Source organism: Jaculus jaculus, chromosome 10 (genome assembly GCF_020740685.1).
Source record: "Jaculus jaculus isolate mJacJac1 chromosome 10, mJacJac1.mat.Y.cur, whole genome shotgun sequence".
Lineage (NCBI taxonomy): Eukaryota > Metazoa > Chordata > Mammalia > Rodentia > Dipodidae > Jaculus > Jaculus jaculus.
In genome coordinates, this window is record NC_059111.1 from 51209772 (window position 1) to 51233031 (window position 23260).

The 23260-nt window shown below is 35.5% G+C and overlaps 1 protein-coding gene across 2 annotated transcripts in view; it reads right to left on the minus strand.

Annotated features, from left to right (window-relative positions):
- The window catches only part of Sema3a (semaphorin 3A), a 427884-nt gene that overhangs the window by 66372 nt on the left and 338252 nt on the right, over positions 1 to 23260 (minus strand). The window lies entirely within an intron of this gene.

Sequence of the window (23260 nt, forward strand, 5' to 3'; positions counted from 1 at the left end):
CTTACGTAATGACAATGACAGAAGCCTAAGAGGATAACAACCTTCAAATATTTTAGAGAGGCAACTAAATAATTAAGAGTGATTTTTCTCAGGAGGAAGCACAATTTTAAAGAAAATATAAGCATGCACACATGTAATTTTTTTTTTCCTTAATTTGCCATTTTGAGCTCCTCACATTAAGTTTTTGCTATATTATGGCTTCCTGATAAGGATTTTTTTCTAAATCCTATATTTTGATAACCATTTTTGCATCTATCACCATCTACATTTGCATTTTGTTAAATGTATAATGTGCTTGTACAAAGGGGATGAGGTATACTAAGAATACTTCTGCTCTCATGATAATCTCTGCCAGCAAAATTATATAACAGTTAAAAAGGGCAAGTCTTAAGCTATACAACAAAAACTAAAACAAGAGGTTGGAAAAAAATGCAGTGAGGAACACGAAGGGCAATTAATTTCATCTTGAAGAAATGAGTGCAGAAGTTATGACATTCACAAGACATGAGGAATGATGAGCCTTTCCTATAGAAGGAACACATGTGCAAGATCACAGACATGGAGTGTTGGGCTCACAGAGAAGTTAATGGTAGGCAGGTGGGCAAAGATGATGACAGAAAGTTAGTCAAAGACTACAATATGAAATAATTTATATTCAGGGATATATTTTTCCTAATGGCCATGGGGAGAAACAATAAAAAAGTTGAAATCTAATAATGACATCACTATGTCACTATTATAGAAGGATTGCTGCTCTAAATGCTGGGAAAAAAAAAAACAAACAAAGAAAGGCAAAAAGAAGAGAAAGATGGTTCAGAGAATTTTGCAGAAGAGGGGGCAGAAAAATTGTAAGAGCCACAGGGTGGGAGGGAATATGCAGAGGCACCCCCTTCCTATCAATGACTGATTGCTGCTCTTTCAACTCATAACCCATAAACCATTTCCCCGTGGTAAATACCAGCAATCCCACTAGGGAGGGGCTTCAGTGAAATGGGGGTAGGGAGGAAACAAATGATGGTACCAACACATAATGTGTCCATACCAAGTTTCTATTTAATAAAAAAAGGATGGAAGGTGAAAGAAGGAAGATGGAAGGAGGAAGGAGGAAGGCATCAATGGAGAAATTGAGGCAAGAATGAATGCATGTAAACAGAAATACTATTAATGGATTGTTGTAAAATGTCCCTCCCAAGCTCCCTGTATTTGAACACTTGGTTTCCAACTGACGGCATTGTTTTAGGAAGTTGTGGGTCCTTTAGCCCACTGAGTATAAGTAGAGAATCCGGGAGAGTGGGCCTTCATCCTAAAATTGCCCAGCCCCATTCCTGTCATCTGTTTCTTTCAGTGGCAACTCACTCTGGCCACTCCTTTCCTATGGGCATGGATGGTATCTCTAACTGCAAGCCAGGTTTTTTCCTTCCTCAAGTTGCTATAGCCAGATATTTGACCACAATAACAAGTAAAAAACCATAGAGTTGCCTGTTTATCACATACTTCTCAGTTCTCTACTGTTTAACTCTTTATATTTTTCACCTATCAAACCACTCAGTAAAATTTTGCACTGTTTTCTTGACCATGAACCTTAATTATCAATTTTCTAACTCTTAACTATTTATGAAAACCTTACACACACACACACACACACACACACACACACACGCACACACACACACACTTCTAAAATTCCCTTACGTGTTATTTTCCTCTAAGAAATAATTGCATAGTTTTCCTTCCATAACTTCAGTATTCATGTTCTTGCATTACTTTTTTGAAAAGTTTAAAATTTCTTAATATTTTATTACTAGTACCACTACCATAATTTACAGGGCAATATACCTGATATAATGAAAGAAAAAGAAAAACAAAGCTACAACAGATAAAAGAACTCAGGAATGTACATCTAATTGACACTACATTGCATTTTATCAGTAGCTGCACTTTTTGCAAACTGTGGCTGTGACAGTCCTGAACAAGAATTTCCTGTTTAAACTGCAGTCAGTTTTCTGACTATAGTTGATCACTCCTTCTGTGGCAGATTTTTACATTTCCTCTAATGCATTTGGGATGACTGTCTCAAAGTAACCTGTGCTTTCCTGACAACTCCTCGCTCTCTCTCCTGCTAAGAACTGTAGCACTTTTCTGTTGTTTTTAAAACCTTCTGCTACCATATCCACCACTTCCACCACCAGTTCCATAACCACCACCACAGGGACTGCCAGAGCTTCTACCACCAAAACTGCCCCCCCCCTTCATGGGTCCATAACTTGACTGCTATTATCCACCATAATTTCTGAAATTATTGTAGTTCCCACCTCCACCATAGTTACCACTACCAAAATTCTCTCCTTCATTGTAACCATCGTATCCTCCTACTCCACCACCATATCCACCACCTTGGTTTCCATATCCTGGTGCACCACCACCATAGCCTCCTCTATTACTACAACCAGGACCGTCATCACCATAGTTATCACCATCACCTCCAAATCAATTATAACTACCATCACCTCCACCATAACTCCTCTGCTGCCACCACCTCCACCACCATAGCCACCTCTTCCACCTAAGTTTCCACCATGACCAAAATTACCTTCACCACCTCCAAAGTTTCCACCATGACCCATAAAGTTGCTAGATCCACCTCCACAACCTCTCTGTGACCCAACTGACTGCCTCTCTTGCTTAGAAAAGGCATTTTCACTTCACAATTATTCCCATTAATAGTGTGATATTTATGAACAATTTTATCAAGTGTATCATGATTATCAAAAGTTACAGAAGTAAATCCTCTGTTTTTCCACTCTGTCTGTCTTCCATCACTTCTATGGTTTCAATTTTGCTATACTTTTCAAAGTAGTCTCTCCGATTATACTCTTTTGTGTCTTCTTTAATACCACCAACAAAAATTTTCTTACTGTTGAATGGGCATGAGGATTTATAGAATTCTCACTAGATACAGCTGTCTTTGGTTCCACTATAAGCCATCAACCTTTTGTGGCCGAGCACACATTGCTGCCTCCATCTCTTCAACACACAAGTGAGTCACAAAGCCAAAGCCTCTGAAACACTGTTTGGGGATCTGTCATGACCACACAATCTGCGAGTGTTCGCCATTTCTCGAAATGTTCTCTGAAGCCATCATTTATAGTTTCAAAGCTCAGACCACCAATAAACAGCTTCTTCATCTGCTCTGGTTCTACTGGATCATGCCTTCCTCCCCGCAGTGGTGAGGGCTAGAATCAGGCTGGGTGTGACTAGGCAGTGGTTTTACCTCCCTTTTCTGTTTTTTTTTTTAATCTTTAAGGATATATTCACTGCCAACCCTTCAAACATTAACCAGCTTAATCAGCTTTCTTCTCTCTGTTGAGTTTTACATTTAAAGGTTATGCCAACCTTTCTTCATGGATATTCATAGTTCATCCTACCTAGGAAGGAATCATCTGCTGCCATTTCAACATCAACTTGCTCTTACTTTTCTCATTCATATTAATACCATCATGCCTGCATAGAAATAATTATAATTTTAATAATTAAATTATTAAATTAAATTTAATAATTAATAATTTTTAATCTATATTCTTTATGATCCTTTGCACCCTCAAATTTAACAAACTTTTTTTCTGTTATTGTCTCACACTCTTTTCTTGATGAATAACCTTACTTCTGTTGGCATAATTCCAGTTCCCATTATAATAAGTAACTGGCCTTCAGCCTCTTGCCTCTACTTCCCTGCAGCCATCTATGCAGTGTTATGGTAATAAATGTTAATCCATTTATAGTATGTATTTGACAGAAAAATTCTAGGCATCCTAGAAATGACAAACTAGTCTAAGTTAAGCTGTGGCAAGAAAAGATGACAAGGAAATGAATATTACTATGAGCCAGAATATGGCAGAAAGTGTAAAAACATTGACCAATACATACTCTGATCTAGCTCACAATTTTGGCTTTAAGCTTTCTAGTAAAAGAGGTCAATGGTAAACTTTGTTAGTAACATTACTCACATTGTATCTGGTAGAAAATAAACTAAGGCATTGAGTGTCATCCACACAGTAACTTCACAATATCTTCTCGTCATGATGGATCCAAATTCCTCTTCTGTAATACTTCTATGTACATGGTGTCCATTCTAGAACACCTCATCTACTTCTGACTGAGTTGTTTTGTTCATGTAAGATAGAAAGAGTTTGCTCCAACCTCTTAAAACATTTCATTTTCTTTACATTGTTCTTGTTTTCATACTTGCTGTTAAACCACACATATCCCACATTTCCCACTCTCACAGTTTCAGCTAGTGAAGTTAGCAGTTTCCCCTTTTGCTTATGTTGCATCTTTCCCAGGGCACTCCCTGAGGGCCTGACTTTATCTCTTCTTCCTTGGCACTGACAGACATTATGTCTGTTTTCTCTGCCTCTGGCCTCTCCTTCTCCACCATGTTGTCCTGTCTGTCTACAGCTCCTTACCTCACAAACCACTCCCAGGCACCTGGTGCACATAGCACAATTAGAATCTATAGAGTTCTATTTTAATCTTTCCCACCTTCTGGGAAACTGCTCTTCCTATTTTTTAAATCTTTTTCCATGGTAAGAATAATTTGGGAAATACTCCATATCTCTAAAATAAATGAATGATCGTGTGAATGGGTAATGAGTAAAAGAATAAATCTCTGGAAATTAAATGTGTTGGGTTTTTGAAAGAAGGAATCATATTTCTTGCTTTTTGGAGGAGGTGATTTGCTAGAGTTGTTTGTATGGCTCAAGCTCATAAATTCACAAAGGTTAAGGTTCCTGGGTACAGAAGCAATTAGACACACTTCTTTAGAATGTTACACAATGGGAAGTTTTCAAAAGCATGTCCTGAAAATTGGTGAATATTCTTTGAAGCAAGTAGCTTTTCTGTTCTTTGATCCTTCCTTTCACAGTAGATAATTAGTGATTTAAAATTAATTTTCTGTCTGTCATTTCTCAAAATTAGATTTTACCAATAGGATTAAAATAAGAGAAAACATCTCCTGCTGTCTTGTGTACCTAAAGTCAATGCACATGTTGGAGGACAGAGATGCCCATTATACTAAGAAACTGCAAGCAGTTCAGTCACTTTCTTTGTCATTTGAAAAGTTTACAGAAACCCTGTCATTGGACCTACCTTTTAATTCTTCTTAAGAATCTAGGAAATTTAATGGCATTTGCAAAGAAAGCCCCCATCAATCAATTTACTCCCTTGAAATGGTGAGAAAGGTTGAAAATCCAAACTCACTTCCATTTTTTTAATATTTGTGTCCTCTAAACAACTAAAGTAGAAAAATCCCTATTACCACATATGAAGTCTTAATTTCAATGTTGACCAACTCCATTGAAACTAATGGATACAAATCACCAGATTTGTTAATAACTGAAACAGCTATGGCCCTCTTTGCTGTCTTTTCATGATAAAATGTTCTTTACTTTGTAAAGTTTGCAAAATCCTAGGTGACCATGGTTTAACAAAACCGGTGACCACACACAATTTGAACAGACTACTTGGGACATGAAGCAGGAAGTTGATGTGATGTGTATTGAAAGCTGAACATCAAAGAGCATGGCAGAACCTATTGAAGCAAGATCAAAGTGAATGAATCTTTGCCAGCATAAAATCACAAGAACAACACCATGAAAGGTAAATAGAAAGGATTCTCTCATCTGAACAGCTTACATCGCATGCCTCTGGGGAAGAGGCTTTGTCTCTACAGATACTGTGGCACGTTTGCAATGCCCTGGGCACATGGTGGAAGGTAAACAAATAGGCATGTTTATTAATCATGGGCCAATGCTACCAAGTGAAGCATGGAATCTTTAGTCATGATAATGACAATCATCACTGACTAAATACAACCCTTACTGTTTATCTCCTTCACCGCCCCCTTGACATTCTTCTACATCTCACCCCACAGATGGCTGTTCTTGCAAAACTCATGGTTGGCACCACCTGCCACTTGTAACAGTACCACTGTGGTGAATATTTTTAGCAGCTGCAAATTAAACTGTCCTTCAGGTGAAATCTCACAACTCATGAAAATGACACCTTGGCACAGGACACATGCTGGGCTGACTTTATGATTCATTTGGCAGCTTAAACTGATGGAAATAATGAATACATCTTGCTGTTCTCAGCATCAGTCTGAACCTCTAGTAAGCATTTGACTGGATCTCTCCCTTGTACCAATAGCCCCCTAAAGGGCAATAATAGAAACATTTTTTTTTTTTTCTTCTCTGAAACTGAGTTAAGTGTGTAGAAGGATTAATTACGTATTTTTGGAGTATGGGTACATTTGAAAGTAAGGGTATATATTGGTTTTCTACAAAATAAATTTTACAAGACTCCTTGGGTTCAGAAAAAGAGATGAGATTCAATATTGAAATAACTGTTGCACAAGATCTCAAGGCCTACCAAGTGTTGCATCATGTAACACTGAGAAACTCCTTGTTGTAACCCATGGTGGAGGCCTCTAAGCAGAGCAGGAGGAACATGACATACTGCAGGGGGAACAACCTGGATTACCCGTATCTCACAAACAGCTGAGACCCATCTATGAAAGGAAATTAAGGTTTTAAAATTTAGATGTTTCAGAAAACATAAATGCACACTTACATGTTTTTATATGTGAAATATGTTCTCAATGGCATGATGGGTATTTCATAACAAAATTCTTTAAACAACAACACAAAACAAGTACATTCTACCTTCATTGACATAGAATCAAAACTGTCCTCTGACAAAGGGGTTAGAAACCAAGCTACATACACACTAGATTATATATAAAAAATATCAATTATGTATAAAACTTTTATCCCAAGACTGGGGAGGCTGGGGCAGAAGGATCATGAGTTCAAGGCCTATATAACAAGTTCCAGGCCAGCCTGGGATACATATAATGAGACTCTATCTTAAACAAATAAGAACAAAAATTGAGTTAATATCAACTAGCCTGTTTACTCATCTGCCAGAAAGAATATATCTAAGAAATGTTGGGAAAATTAAAAAGAGGCAATGTGCCTTTCTGTCTTTAGCATTCCATAGGCTTTCAAAACTGCTAGCTGTTTTTATGTTAAAACAGTATATATAAAGCTTTTTGAGTGTGAAATTTCCTATAAAGTATAAATGCTTAAAATGAATGGTTACATAAACTTTCAATGCTAGCAAAAGCAAGTCGAGCAACATGCCAGCTGATAAGGAAGCTATGAGCCTGCTAAAAATAATGGATAAAACGACTAGTTTTAAATTCTTTAAATGGTGAATATTTATTTAAATTTCTAGTATTATGATCTGAAGTCTCAAAATATTTTCCAAGGCACCTATTGGAAAATTGTTAAAGGGGAAAATCATTATGGTTGATAGGATGGTAGCCACAGTGGCCATTTTCTTCCCTTGGTCTTTGCCACAATGTAAGGGCTAACAAAAGTCCCAAAGAGTCCATAGACCATGAATGAGACTGTCTAGTACATTCAGAATGCAAGGCACATGGCATAAGGTCAGTTCACATTCTTTACTAACAGTACAGCATAGATGTATGATTTTTGGCTGTAGAATAGAATAACTTCTGGCTGCCAAGGAATGGGTCTGGAAAATTTTCTGATGTGTAGCTGGCTAGATAAGTGTGATCAATCCTTGAGATGGTTTACCCCTCAGAAAGACTCAAGCAAGTGACATGAGGGGGTAAAGAAGGACGGGTACTATCCTTTGGCCCATCTCCTGCATACTATAAATATTATTCCTGTTTTTACTTATCCTGGATGCAAGCAGGAGATGATGCAGAAAATGTTCAGAATAAAAACTAGTTACTTGCAGGACAGTAGCCAAGGCTGAGTTGTTTCTACTGCTTAAAGCTGCAGCAAGTGAAAGTACCTTCTGTATACATGCCACATGCATCTATATTAAGAGATGAGAGGTGCTGGGGCAAGATAAAGGGAGTGGGGAGAAACAGGGCTATAAGAATCAATAAAAATTATTTTTTAAATGACAGAATGAATGAAACCTAAATCTCTGTATACCAACTGAAATAATTTTTTAAAAAGCATTAATATTTATATAGTCTAGTATGGGTCTTTAAATTGCATATACTTATAGAATATTTAGCTTCTTATGTTATTTAAAATGCTTGTTTTTAACATGAATAAAACAGTCTATTGGTCAGAACACAATAAGCCTCTTTGAATAAAATGATAATAACCAAAGCAGATGTCTGCAACATTCCTCATATGAAGGGAAATCAGTGGAGAGAAAGGGAAAGACTTTGGAATGCATGAGCATAAACATATGAAGTTTTGAAAAACACCACTGTGCTGTACGATACCTTCAACTCAACATGTCACATCCCACTCATCACATCACTTCTCTTATTAACCCTGTCATGGGGAGGAGAACAACTTTTCAGTTTTATTATGTTTCACTTTTCAGTTTTATCTTCCATATCTATTTAGTTGGCACTTCCTCTTGGTTCTTCCTTGAAAAAAAAAACACATATGTATACATTTATAATTGGTGTGCAGTGGTGTGTGTATGTGTGTGTAAGTATTTTGTTAATTTGGAAGTATTCCCTTGATTGTGGGACCAGACTAAATAAAAAAAGAAAAATTCCACAGTCCAACAGGGTCCACCTCTTTCTACTTCCCACCTGCAGATGCAATATCAACATCACCTCCTGCTCCTGCTCACATACTTTCCCTTCTAACTATAAGTCCACATAACCCACTTCCATCCTTAAATTACTTTTGCTAGGACTTTTGTCATAGCAATGAGAAAAGTAACTCATTTGCCTTTGATCTTATACCAAAAATTTCATTCTTAATTTCCCTTATAACACAATCTAATTTTTCAAGATCCTTTCCTACATTGCCTGTAAATACTTCAAATTCTTCAATTAGATCTTCTGCAGTTCTAGAATATATTGAGCCATAACTTCCCATCCACTCTGGATTGTCCTTTGCAATGATACTGTGCTTCTTTACTAAGCTTTCAGGTAATACTCACTTTTCTTTGAATCTGCTTTAGAAAATTTAATAATACATTTAATATACTTACTACCTTGAATTCATTCAACATGATCATAATTGTCTTAAGATTGGTGACCTGCTCTCACTTGGTTGGTGGCATTGTAACTACAAGGCAGGAAAGGTGTAGTCAGTGTATAGCCCAGCTAGACTACTTAACTGACTGCCCATTCGCAAGTTATTGGGTGTTTCTGCCTTGGGATTTCATAAATAAAGTAATAATATGAAAGTATCACCAAAGACAATTAATAAAAATACATTTAACATGTGGTTATGTTTAGCAAATACTCAAAATTTTATCTCATGTCAGCTTCTGTTTCATTATTAAACCATATGTTTTTCAACAGAATTAGCTTTAAAAGAGAACGATTAAAGTTGGCAAAAATACATATTATTTTTGGAAACAGAAGTGTGAGATTAAAATCAACATATACAAAAAACAATACAAGGACTTTTTTTTTTTTTTTTGTAACTTCAGGGGCCATACTGGAGGAGAATATAAAAAAGAGGCAGAACCCAGGTATACATGTTTTGGGTACACTACTGCATGTAAATTTTATCTCAGAACAGACATATACAAGCATGGAATATTTATCACAGTTAATCATTATGAGAAAGTTGTACTCATGTATCAAACTCCTTTGTTGTCAATAAAACTAAAAAGATGATGATTGGTACAAAGAGTTGTGATAGGTAGATGAATGATACATTTTAATAAACTATAGAAAAGGTGCCAAGTCTTTTTGCTTGTCTGAGTCATCTTGGATGAATAAATAACTTAGACTATGCTTTCAATAGAATCTGAGGAAAGGCAAATATTCAGTGCTATAAAATTTCATTAGTTTTCCTTTACTTTACCATTTTAATATAAAAATATTTGAAAAAGTAGTTGGATGATTCACAAAGCAAAAAGTACCATATTTTATTTTCATCACTCAGCAAAATTGAATTAAAACACATGTACAAAGATTAAGATAAATTTATAAAAATTGAAAAAAGTTTAAAATTATTTTAAAAATTAAAAAAGAAACAATATATGAATATAATTATTATGACTAGTGAGTCATGTAATCTAACTTCTTCATATAATATTTAATCTTTTTGTTGACTTTTAAAATGGAACAAAACCAATGAATTCAAACAATATAATTCAGCCTGAGCTCCAAGCATCATCATAGATTATTAGAGACACAATTTAGTTTGGAAATGTCTCAATGTATAATTATTTAAAGGTTTTGGTTTATAATGTTAAGTATGAATTAGAAAAACTTTGACAATTTTAAATTTAATCCTGTCTCAGCTATTAAAATTTAATACTGTCTCAGTGTCTGTCACTCTCAAATAAATAAATAAATGTGTTTTACAGATACTTCTATAATTACAATCATTTGTTCTTTACTCCAGGAAGCTGCTAAGTTTACAGATATATTAGATATATAGTAAATCAATTTATACTATGAATGCACAGATCAATAATCAACAAGTGTGTTGCCATCATTTATACTTTTGCAACTTTCAGGTGTTCTGAGTATAAAGTGGTATATGATTAGATTTTATGTTTTTGTCATTTTATAAGATCAGATAAAATTTCATGTGTGGTAGTTTGAATAGATGGGCCCCCATATATTTAGTGTTTAATTAGTTTGTAGTTTGCATCTGCAGTCACCTAGCTGGAAGAGATGTCACTGGTTTGATCATAAGGTGTGATGGTGGGTTTGAGATTTCAATCTAAAGATATGCAAAGTGTGACTAGCTCGAGTTCCTGAAGTGCGCTGTGCCTTGTGGCTTTTGGCTTTTAGGCTTGCGCATCTCTGTGTTTGTGCTTGATCCTGTGAAAGCAGGTCAACTTCTTCTGCCATTATGGAACGTCCCCTGAATCTGCAAGCTGCAATAAATCCCTTCCTTCATAACTGTGCCTGGTCTGTAAGTTCATCTCAGCAAACCTGAAGCTGTCTGGTAACAGACCATGTGATAAATAATTTTCAGGAAGAATTTAAAAATATATATATATATATGTCCCAATGTTTTTATGTACACTCACATTCCTTTTGAACAATGGTTTTGACTTTATTTAAAGACATCAAGGACTTAATTTTTTCATCCAAATACATTCTACAACATTGAAAGAATTTTGGAGAAAAGATTAGCTTTTATTCTGTTTTGTGAACATACTTTATTTCAACTAGCAAGGCATTTAAATGTAGGTGAATACAAGAAACTCAGCTTTAAAACTGTAAATGGAGTCCAATTTCATTAAGTAAATTACTTTTAATAAAATATAGTTAAAATGCCTTTTGAACTTGAATGAAGAAAAACAAGATAGCAAAGTTTCATTTACTACATCCAATAAAACTTTCTACTGAGAAAAACCATTACACAAGATAACAGATCCTTTATATAGTCTTACTTAATGATCACACAGAAAACATTCCCAAAAGGGAAAATTGGTGGAGTTTCAAAAAACAAAGTATTTAACTCACCTCATCTGAAATTACAGCACGTTTTCCTTTCCTTTGCCAGAAAGTTCATCAAATTTTTAGACAGTTTGCTTACTCTGCCTTATTAAACGAGATGAAACAAGTGCCTTTTAGTGTGCATGATTTATTTTTTAAAAATTTCAGTGCTTAATCAAGGAGCTACAAAACTTCAACACACCATGAAGATATAGTACAGGCATGATTTAAATCGCTCTGAGTAGAAAGAAAAACATTCCAGTTCTTCCTTTCAACCCTTTCTTCTAGTCTCAGCTATACCTTACTCATTGTAGGGTTTAAAATAATGAAAATTCTCAAACTTTTAGATTGTTCTCAAATAAGCCTATTATGAATAATTATAACTTGTAATTTGATTTAGTGATGTACATATATGTATTAAGAAGTTTAATTTTAGGTCAGTTATGTCTTCATGTTGTGAAAATTTCTTCTATTCATATTTGATGTATTGAAATAACCAGAAAAAAGCTTATCTTCTTTTTATTATTTTTTTTTTAAATTTTTATTTATTTATTTGAGAATGACAGAGAGGGAGGGAGAGAGAGAGAATGAGAGAGAGAGAGAGAGAATGGGTGTGCCAAGGGACTCCATCCACTGCAAATGAACTCCAGAGGTCTGTGCACCCTTGTGCATCTGGCTAACGTGGGTTCTGGGGAATCAAGCCTCGAACCATTGTCCTTAGGCTTCACAGGCAAGTGCTTAACTGCTAAGCCATCTCTCCAGCCCATCTTCTTCATTTTCAACATTGAGCAAGAGAAAGCATGTATTTTATTTCAATAGTGAAATAATGAACTGAACTAAGAAACTTCCTATTACAGGATTATTCTTATAAAATTGATTTCAGGGCTGGAGAGATGGCTTAGCAGTTAAGCGCTTGCCTGTGAAGCCGAAGGACCCTGGTTCGAGGCTCGGTTCCCCAGGTCCCACGTTAGCCAGATGCACAGGGGGGCGCACGCGTTTGGAGTTCGTTTGCAGAGGCTGGAAGCCCTGGCGTGCCCATTCTCTCTCTCTCTCCCTCTATCTGTCTTTCTCTCTGTGTCTGTCACTCTCAAATAAATAAATAAAAATTTTAAAAAACAATAAAATAAAATAAAATTGATTTCATAAATTTATGTAGCCTATTTGAATATTGATAAATATATTCATTTCTAGTTTTTCTTCTTGTTTAATATTTTTTATTCTGGATATTTTAGGTCCATATAACTTGAGTGACTTGAAATTCTTCTCTATCTTTACCCATGCTTTGAAACATATGTTAAGTTCTCATACAGATCTCTTGAACATATATTTTGTGTATGATTGAATGATAAAACTGTTTGATAATGTGAAGTTGTGGCACCAAAAGCAAGCAAAATCACAGATCAAAACTGAAACACAAAGATATAACACCATCTTAACTTTTTTTTCCTATCAAACATTCCTAAATTATAGGTGTATATTTAATCTCTATTTTTTCTCTGTAAAGCAAGGAGGGCAACATGGTATTTATAAATTCCAGTAGCAGTTTTATTTGAAAAGATGTATTTTTCATACAAGTATAATGCTTATTGATCAAGCAATTTCTCAGCAAACAATTACATGACGGTTATACCTGGTGAAAATATAAAGGCAATTGTAACAGAGATGGGCATTTTGTGATGTACACCCATTTTCCTGGGCTTGTTAATAGGTTGAGTACTCATTAAAAAATAACATTTACAGGGGCTCATTTCTTTCCATTGCCACAGCTTAAGCCCTGAGGTCTAGTTAGAAGGAGATACCTTCAGGAATGTGTCCTGATTCTTTAAATGAAATAATGATTCAGGGACCAAGAAAGATCTAGGTCATCGTGCATTTGACACATATGCTGGCAACTTTTTAATAGCATGACTATTATTACAGATAGAACTTAATTATCCTGATTACAACAGCAGAGCCAATTCAGCACTTCTCTCATTTTCTGGTGAGAAAATGTTCTCAAAAATATCATAAATTCAGGAACCTTTCCAGGTAGAAAAATATGTTTAATTGCAGTGTAATTAGCAGTTTCTGTAGCTTTTGTTCTTAAGATACAATAACAGTTTTGCTTTGGAAAAAAATCCATAGTTACATGGAGAAGGAAATTCAAGGCAGAAAAGCAGACCATTTATAGTACATTTTTCAAAGTAATCTGTTTTTGTGGAAAATAATTCTTATTGAATACCCTGTTTAATCAGCTATACATTAGTTTCATCTTTCACAAATAATTCATGTTTCACACTAGTAATAAGATTATTTTTGCTTGCCTAATCTTTTTTTGTTCTGTTCTTAATTACTGAAAGATTTTTTCATAATTTTACAATTATATGTAAATGTAAAATAAATAGTAAAAATTGTTATTCTACTTATAAAATTTAGACATTTTAATATAGAGGATATTACTTATTATATACACAAATATAAATATATACCTATACCACTCACCTTTGATTTGTAACTTAAGACACAGCATAAAATTTAAAATTGTGACCATAAATGCATAACATGTGGTTCCACATTCAGGTTACATTCCATTTTATGCTAAAAAAAGAAAACTATTTAGATTTCCCTTGTAGTAGGTTGTATAAAAAAATTAATAGAAAGAAATAGGGCTGGAGATATGGCTTAGTGGTTAAGTGCTTGCCTGTGAAGCCTAAGGACCCCAGTTTGAGGCTCGATTCCCCAGGACCCACGTTAGCCAGATGTACAAGGGGGTGCACGCATCTGGAATTCATCCTCAGTGGCTGGAAGCCCTGGCACATCCATTCTCTCTCTCTCTCTCTGCCTCTTTCTCTGTCTGTCGCTCTCAAATAAATAAATAAAAAGTAAACCAAAAAAATTAAAAAAAAGAAATGATAGTTACATATCTGAAAGTCTTTGTTACTGTTACTGCTATATCACTAGTTTATTATATATGATTAAATAGATGTCCTAGTCTATTTATGATGCAAGATAGTTAATTCATTTTTATTTTTTCTGGCAATAATTTTTTGTGAAAGATTTTTGTGAACTATCATGAAAGTGTTTGTGGTTATTTTAATCCAATACTTTCCCAGTGGAATGATTCAAGCAGTATAATAAAAATCTTTAATGATTGTTGCTAGAAAATCTACTCATGTTTTTCAAAGAAGACATTTAGTCTGCATTTATATCTCAGCAGGTTAAATGAACCTGCTAGCTATTAATGTTAATTAATTACATATAATTAAATGTTAAATAGCCACTGAAGATTAATAATAGGGACCTCACTTAGATCATATCCTGAGCAAGCAATCTAAATAATGAAGTCTTTCTTTACTCCACCCTTGTCATTCTTGAGCTCTAAAAAGTGAGATATAAGAGAGTTTTCCACTTCCTTTTTTTTTTTTGATTTTTCGAGATAGGGTCTTACTCTACCCAAGGTTGACCTGTATTCACTATGGAGTCTCAGAGTGGCATCGAACTCAGGGCAATCCTCCTACCTCTGCCTCCCAAGTGCTGGGATGAAAGGTGTGTGCCACCATGCCCGTCTGCCTCTTCCTTTTTGAATCATGTATGTGTATGTGCAAGGACAAATGCCATGATGTTTGTGTGGAGGTAAGAGGACACATTAGTGGAAAGATCTTTAACAATCTAAATTTTCAGTGATTTAAGCTATGCCCAAATAATATAATCCTGTATCCTGTCAACCACTGTAGGATAGAATTCTTTAACATTGGAAAATCTTTGCTTTTTTTTTTTTAAGTTACATTCTTATACCTTATCTTCCAAAAATATTTATGTAAGTAATTCCTATCTGTACTATTTTTTCATGCAATTACTAACTTTTCAGGGACCATAATTATCTGTTGTCCTTATGGCTTGTAACATGGCATCAATATTGCTAGCTTTTTCTAAATTTCTGCAGAACACATTCAGATAAACATAAATTGGATGGCTCCCTATCTTTACTATTTTTGCAAAGAGCAAAATATGCAATTAAAATACTATCCTATAAATATAGAATTTGAATTATTACTTTAGGCATCTAATTCTTGTTTTTTTTTTTTATTAATTAGTGCATGTAGACACTTCATGTGTTAGTACTGTCATTTCCCTCCTCTCTGTCCCAATACAAATGAGAACCCTCCTCTTATTTATGTATTTTTTTTTTTTGAGGCAAGTCCAACAGACTGCTTTGTGTGTGTGTGTGTGTGTGTGTGTGAGAGAGAGAGAGAGAGAGAGAGAGAGAGAGAGAGAGAGAGAGAGAGAGAGAGAGAGAGAAAGAAAGAATACTGGTGTGCCATGGCCTCCAGCCACTGTAATCAAACGCCATATGCATGTGTTGCCTTGTGCTCATGTGTAGCCCTGCAAGCTTGCATCATTGTACATCTGGTTTATGTGGGACTTGAAGAGTTGAACAAGTCCTTAGGTTACACAGATTAGATTAGAAGGACATAGAAAGATCAATACGTGAACAGAGGGAGGAAAGCAGTCTATGCTAATAATAATTAATCTGTGATAATAACCTTAAGTTATGTACAGATAAGTAGAAACACTGCTGAATGCAATGAGACTAGACCTTAGGAAACAGAAGATATTCATTAAAAATTGAGCAGTAGTAATTGAGATGAATATGATGAAATACCTATGATTAATTCCCTGTTAATAATGTAGCTCTTTTTTCCTCTATACTACAACATTATTCAGTATCTTTGTTGTTTTTACTGTCAACCATATGGCCAGCTATAAAATGATTGAATACCACTTAGGAATTGAAAAATGTTCCAAAAAACATTTGCCATTCTCAGAACTTGTGAAAAATTCTTTAGTATGCATGACATGTACTTTATAAACTTTAAGGTTAAAACTTTTCGAAAGAAGATTTTATGGTATAATTTTTGAGTTTTAATTTCAATTTGTGATGATATAAATTTCATATGATGATGCATCTTTATTTTGATTGACAATGGCAAAAGCCAGAATAGGTATAGTCATTACCCATTTGAAATTCTTTCTTTTTAACTTGCCTTAATCTCTCCCTTTCATCTTTTTTTGCAGATCCTTTCAAAATTGTTGACTGATAGATTGCCACAACTATTTTTCTTCTACATGATTATTATTCATTCCCTTCCTAGAAAACATTTAAGAGCTCCAAATAATCAGTCAGAATACTAATGGCTTACTCAGCTTCTTCAGTTATGTTCAAGAGTTATCTGAGAAAATTTTCTTTGCCGTGCCTACCAGAATATTCTCTAGTAATGGACTAATAATGCTTACATCTAAAATGTTATCTTTTAGAGGATAAATTACAGGAAATTATGAGTCATTTATAGAAAGTGGTAAGAAATTGAGTTGTAGCTCATTTATACAAAATCAAGATGGCAAAATCAACCTAAATGTGAACAACTGAAGAATTTACTTAACTCTATGACATGGCATTTAGGAAGTGGATTTTCTAACTGTCTGAAATGATTTTTTTCTCATGTCTTTTGCCATCCTCCTTACTCCAGCCAATATTGTACAGTATTGTACAATGTTCAGCTAAAGAATATTCTCATTTTATAAGGACAAGGAAAAAAATATAAACAGTTTTAGGCAAATAAATAGAAAAATTTCAAAGTTTATGAGTAATATTAATATGAATGAGTTAATATTCATTTATCTCAAGATCTCCCAAAAGCAATCACAATGGAATTTTATTATTAGGTCACTGACTGCTTGATCAAATCATGAAATCACGTGAATTTACCATATTATCTACAAAGGATGTAATGTTTTAAATCCCTTATTACTAGAAAGAAATAAATAGTGACATGGGCTGGAGAGATGGATTAGCAGTTAAAGTGTATGCCTGTGAAGCCTAAAGATCCAGGTTCAATTCTCCAGGTCCCATGTAAGCCATATTCACATCGTGGTGCCTGCATCTGGAGTTCATTTACAGTAGTTGGAAGACCTTGCATGCCCTTTCTCACTATCTCTCCCCCACCCCTTTCCCTCTCTCTCTCTCTCTAATAAATAAATAAAGATAAATCTTTTCAGAAAAGAATAACACAACAGGGGGACTTTACATTCGACCTTTTTTGGTAGATAGTATCATTTCATTATTGCAATCATTTCATTTCAACCAAAATATTCAATATGGCAGCAAGAGTCACATAAAAGTACTTGACCAAATTCCTGACCAGATTAATCATCTTGTTGATCTATCTTAGCCCTAAAACATGTCTTATAATATGATTAGTATCACTATATTATTTTTCAATTCATCTAAAAGTGAGTGAAGTTTGAGGTAGTGTATTTTATTTACTTTTTTCAGAATGTACATATTTTAATTATGACTCATAATTGTTTTGTATCTCAGTTAACATATAATAGTCATAATTTCTACAGTAGTTTTCTTAATTAAATATGTTTAAAAACACATTTGACAAAGAAAACCTTATTTGTTGTATGTTAAGCACTTAAAGAATAGATGTGAGTTCAATATCAGCATTGACATTGTCCAACAAGAAAAATATGAATGACACTAAAACTATCTATCAATGGGTCATAGCACAAAGTATAAGCCTATAACACAACCATGTAGTTGAAATCCTATTATATAGTATAGTATAGTATACAGCTTCAGGTTCACCGAGATAAATTTCTAGAACAGGGACAGTTATGGAGGAAGGAATATTTATTGCAGCTTACAGATCCAGGGGAGGTTCCATAATGGCAGAACTTGGCCCTACTCTTATAGGACCAAGCACAGACAGAGAAGCCACAAGACAAAAGACAAAAGCCAAAATCCACATAGCACACTCCAGGAACTTGAGGTGGATATCTTTGCATATCTTTAGATTGGAATTTCAAACCCACCATCAAACCTTAAGATTTGCCCAGTGACACCTCCAGCCAAGTGGCTGCAAAACCAAATGACATACTAATAAGAGATAGAATAGATTGGAGCCCATATATTCAAACTACCACATTCTGCCCCTGGTCCCCAATAGATCAAAAACCATCACACATTTTAAATTGTATTCAGTCCAATTTCAAAGGTCCCCACCATCTTGACCATCTCAAGATAGTTTCAAAGTCCCCAAGTCTTCTCTGAGAGTTAAGATTTTCTCTTAGCTGTGAGTCCTGTAAAATCAAAGAAATTAAATACTTTCAACAAATAAAGACCCAGAGTAAACATTTTTAACTGGTATAAGGCACAGCAAGGACAGACTAAAACAATGCAAACTCAACAAGCATCAAATGTCTGCAGTTCAAGTTCAATCCTAACCAGTGACTGACAGAACTCAGGTTTTCCAATTCTGCCCCTCTAGCTGGGCTGAATAGCCAGGTAAAACTTCCATCCTTAGCTAACACCCTTCGCAGTAGCCCTTGTATAGTCCTGGTATATCCAAAATGCTTTCAGGTATCCAGGAAAAACATGGTCATTCTTCCAATAGCTTTGCCAGCCTATCAGGGCATCACATCACCTCATGCTGCATCTCAGCAGCAACTCTTGGAACCATGTACATTTACTGAAAACTCCACACATTTTTTTCATGCTTCTGAAATCAATGCCAGGTGTTCAGAACACAACCATATTCTTAACTCAGGGTTGAAATAAATCATGACCTTGAAAAGCAGGTTTCTTCTCCAGCCAACTCTTTCCTAGAGTTTGCATTTCTATCAGTCATCTTTCGGACATCCTCTCCATTGTTTTAAAATAAAGCAGTTTGACCATCTTCCTTAAGATTGCGAATGTGTTTGAAAATAGAAGCTTCAGTAACCGAAAACCAGTCTTAGTGCCTATAATTTTAACTTGCTTGATGTTTTCCAACTTAAAATCTTAAATCTCTCAGTTCCTTATCTTTAGCCAAGCACATCAGTCCATTACAATTTAATCTGGATCAAACTGTCTCTGTCTGGGCATCAGCATGCAGACACCCCTTATGCCAGTAGCCCAAAAGTCCATTGCAGTCTTTCCTTCTCCTTAGAAAGTTCATAAGCCAAGCCTCCAAGTTCATAAACTGAGCCTCCAAATACAAGTCGCACTGCACTTAGCATTCTCAAACTCTCATCAGACTAGTCCAAAAAACTTGGCTTACCACTCCAGAAGGCATATTCAGGTGTAAGTACCAAGTCCCTTTCTATTCCTCAAAACAAAGTTGCAAAGGACCAAAATCCACACAGATTCATTTTATCCCACATTCAGGTACCAATTTCTGTAGCAGACAGCTTCAGGTTTGCTGAAATGAACTTCCAGTCCAGGAACAGTATGGAGGAAGAGATATTTACTGAAGCTTACAGTTTCAGGGCAAGTTCCGTAATGGTAGAAGAAGTTGTCCCTCTCTTAAAGGACCAACTAGACAGAGAGAAGCCACAAACCAAAAGGCACTCAGAACATTCTATTTACTCTGGGTGGAACTAGGAACTTTGCGTATCTTTGGATTGGAATTTCAAATCCACTTCCACAACTTAAGATCTGCCCAGTGACACCCCCAGCTAGGTGGCTGCAGATCCAAACTACAGAGTAATAAAACATGGAATATATTGGGTGAGGGGGGAGATCTATTCAAACTACCACGTAGGGGAAACGGAAAAGTCTATATTTTCCCAAAAGAAATACAAAATCCACTGACACAAATTGCCTGCATTAATTCTTAGACTCTTAGAAATTTAGAACTAGAATAACTTTCCTTGGTCTGGAAGTCCTAGGATCTTTTAAAATTACAGATTAAATGAGCAAATGAGTGTATTTTGATTTACATTTAGAAAAACATTATACACATATTGAAGAGACACATTTTTGATGGATCCTTTATGTTGTTAGCCTATATAATGTGTAAAAAGAGTTATACTTTAAGAAATCTTCTAGTGGAATAACAAAAATTACAGTTTCAATGAAGAATGCTATAGCCATTCAATTTATTCATATTCCTACTAATAATAAATTATAACCAGTTGTCAAAAGTATATCCTTAATTATTAATTTATAAGATTTTAATTAATCATAATATCAAATATATAGTGTTATGCAATTTAAAAAGCAAAATAGGGATGAAAAAAATGGCTTACTGGTTAAGGTGCTTACCTGCAAAGCCTAATGACCTAGATTCAATTCCCCAGATTCTATCTAAAGCCAGATGAAGTAGCACATGCATCTGCAGTTTATTTGCAGTGGCTGTAGGCCCCAGTGAGTGTATACACACACACACACACACACACACACACACACACACACACACACACTTTCTCTTTTTCTCTTTCTCTTCTCTCTCCTTGTCTCTCTTCTATCTCTCTGTGCTTAAAGTAAATAACTAAATAAAATTTTAAAATTCAAAATATACCTCACATATCCAGCAAGCATCTTATAGACTAGATACTAGGATGGATGGAGAGGGAGGGGAGGGCATCACAGGGGTGGGAAACAAAAATCTAGGCCCAAACAGCAATGGTACCATAAAATTCTACTTCCTAAAAGGCATACCAAATGGCTGAAACTTCATCAGGCCCTTACAGGAAACACCTGAACCACAAGGCACTGGAGAGTGTAGGATCAAGTCTAACCTAAAGCCTCTACATCTTCCCTCCCTCCCTCTCTCTCTTCCTCCCTCTCTGTATCTCTCTCTTCTCTCTAGCTCTTGTATATCAGTTATCTTTTTCCTCATTTTCTTTGTGGGCACTGACCTGTAACTACCAATACCAGCATGGGGCTATCATCCACAATGAGCTTTTGACCAGAGAGATCTACAAGGTTTCCTAAAAGACAGACAGATTTCTGTCAGAACGCTTGATGACCCACCAAAGGTTAATGGTAAGACCCTACTGCTGAAGACACCATATACAGTTGACACTTAAAATGGAATGGTATGGCTGGAGGCCAGGAGAGAGTCAGTCCACAGACAGTCAGCACATCTAGTGCCAGAAGGTGCTACAGGGGCAATTGGGGGAAAATGACCAATATCTGTCCAAGTAACTCATGGTCTAACCTACTTAGCAGCAAATAACCTGTTGTGATGCCCACACAAGTGCAATAGAGGCACACAGCCATGGTGGGGAACCAACTCTCTTGATTTGGCTAACTGATCCCCTCAGTGGTATGGGACCCATAGCTGGAGCTGGGAAACAAGTCAGAACCATATCCAAACATTAGCTCACTTTCCAATATCAAGCTACCATCAAGCATAGGCTACAAGAAGGCCTACACCTATTAAATTCTCTATAAAAATTAAGGGTTATCTCATTTGTCCTGGTGCTAACTTACTCTCTGTTGGAGAATTTGCTTCTCTTTTTCAGATAGATGTAGATCCTAAGGAGAGAGCCACCCTATCATACCTCAAAAGGGCCCAGCTGAAACTAAGAAAAATTGGTTAAACAAGCAAGGGTGCTGTTTTCCTGATGAACCAGATACCAGCACAAGGGGGAAAGAGACCAATACAGAGAAAAATCAACTCCTACCAAATCAGAGAGCCAGAGCCTCAGAGGCCCCCAACACCTCATCACTGAAGCAGACCAAAAATGAACCCAACATGGCTCAGGGAAATTTTGCAGAAGAGGGAGTGGAAAGAATGTCAGAGCCACATGTTGGGTCATGATATGCAGAGACATTTATCCTGCCCATAACTGTGGGCTAACTCCACAATGCACAGCCCATATACCTCAACAAGGAGAGGCCAATGGGGAGGTCATGGATGAGGCTAATAATGGTACCAAACTGACTGCATTTGCTGAATTAATTAATAAATTAATAAAAAAATTAAAAATATATGTGTACTACAAAAATGTGTTGGGGAATACAGCATGCAGCTGAGAGCAGGCACTGGTGTGAAGGAGTTTATATGTTTGCTTGCTCAATTTCTACAATCACATGGCTACTCAAACTTTTCCATCTTGAACATTTTCCTTTTCTGGACATCTAAAAACACTTAAAACTTCTATTAGTAAGTGGTATTATAAACAAACAATTTTCAAACTTTTTCTTTGAATTATATTTTATAATTTGTATTTAGTTGACATGAGAAGCTTGGAATTTCACAAATACCATTTTGCCCTATGTAACTTAGTAAAAACATGCCAGTAATTTTAGAAAATTTATGTTCATTTAATGAAGGAAAGTAGTACTAGATTTATTTTCACCTGAATGAGTGGTCATCATTAGGAACAAAGCCTTACATACTCAGCATTTGGAAAAGGCATAGTTAATCATACCTCATTTACTCTTGATTTTTGATCATTGACTTTGTTTTCTTGGAAGCCTGTTACTACTCAGGTAGAGAGTTTTCAGCTTACTGAATTCTAAGTGACGAAGTGCTGAGGTGTCTTTATTTCCCCAATCTGAAATATCCAGTGTTAACTGTGGACTGACTGATCAAATAGTGGTAACATCAACTGGTATTTTATTTTTTCTTGCGTTTGGATACAGTGGCCACTTTTCCAGTACATTAATTCATTCACATTCCATCCTTATAACAAAAAAATGAGAAGAGATCTCATTTTTGTGGTCTTTTGAAGTAGAAAGGGAAATTTGAGAATAGAGAAGTGTAGCAGCTGTCTGTTGATACTCAGCTAGAGTGCAAAGCAGAGATCGTTATTCTAGAAACGCTTGCGCTTCACCACAACACAAGAATTAAGAATGTCTCTTCATGGAAATAATTAAAATGTAAATTATCTGATAACAAAGGGGTGATTTTCTTAGAGCTATATATTCAGTTAACACCGTGATGGCCATAAGATTGGACAAAGCTTAAAATTGTAGTAACTTGTGCTGGAGAAATATCACAGGAGGACTTAAAGGTCTAGCTC